Source organism: Echinococcus granulosus (assembly GCF_000524195.1).
Source record: "Echinococcus granulosus chromosome Unknown EG_S00021, whole genome shotgun sequence".
Taxonomy (NCBI): Eukaryota; Metazoa; Platyhelminthes; class Cestoda; order Cyclophyllidea; family Taeniidae; genus Echinococcus; species Echinococcus granulosus.
In genome coordinates, this window is record NW_020170401.1 from 196,038 (window position 1) to 197,336 (window position 1,299).

Here is a 1,299-nt window from a genome sequence, read left to right on the forward strand (position 1 = left end):
AAGTTTTGCACGAATAAATCGGTCAAATGGAAGAAAATCCTAGTCTTAGTGAGAAGACCTCGTCACCGCACCTCAGCCATTGATTGGCACCTTTTCTGGTATTTGACAACCACATGCGGGAAAATAATAGACAGTTGGAAAACGAAAGTCGGGAGAGCAAAACTTGCCCAGGAGACAAAGGGTGTTTCCAAAGACAATAGTTTCCTTGATTATGAAATTGCCAGGCATTTTTCTGGTTGGAGAAGGATCATGCATACTGAAGTATTAAAAGGCGCTCCCAACGACCGTGTTAAATGACCTCAACTTAACCTTGTTTTGTATTTAATGTAATATCACTTGCTTACAAAAACTGTGAATATGGAGGAGGTTTTTTGCATGAAAATTCTTGAACATACCATCAAGGGTAGAAAAGTAGAGCAACAAGTAACAGTTTACCAGCCATGAACTACTGCCTCTTGAAACTCTTTTAGGTCTGAAGAAACACCATTCGACCTCCTCCATGATTACCACCCATCATCGTTGACAGTCGCCCAAATCATGAAGGAACCGCATCCAGGCTTTACCTCCTACCTCATTCACCCATTCGGTTTCAAGTTGGCAAATTCGGAATTTCCAGTTTGTGTTTGTTACTATGCGATAATCAGCATTTCTCGTGTAGCATTCAAAACACTTTTCGGAGAACTATAAATGGATTGAGCACGTCCCACATTTACTGCAAGAGAAAATTGTCTCATGAATTTGATTTGCATTGTATGAGATTCAACGGGACACAGTGTCCGTTTGTTTGGCTGATGAATGTGTTCGCAACGCTGCGATAAATGATTAAAAGGATACATTCTGTTCCACCAGCTCAGCGAATGAGCCAAGAGAGGCAGCCGAGTTGCAAATAAGGTGGTTCAAGTGGACCAACAATGCAACAAAAACCAATCCCAAAAAAGAGGTATTTAAGCAAATTTGGAGATGTGGTTGTAAGTTTCAGCGGAAGTCACGCAGCAAAATTGGGGCAATTCTCTTTCTTACAATCGGAGTGAAGTCCTGATGGCTGTCGTAGACATTCGAATTAATTCAACTGCGAGTATGCCCCAATACCAATCACCATGACTATAATGCCTCGGACGACGTTGCATTCTTTCATAGCCCATCATGCAATCAGAAGTGACCTAAAATGAAAGATGACTGAAGAAATAGTTGACACATAACCGAAAGGTTTGAATAAAGAAATGTCTTTAGTGAACCACTCATAGTCATGTCCTTCCTTGGCAGGCATCCCAACAAAAACAACAATAACAACAGCTGTCC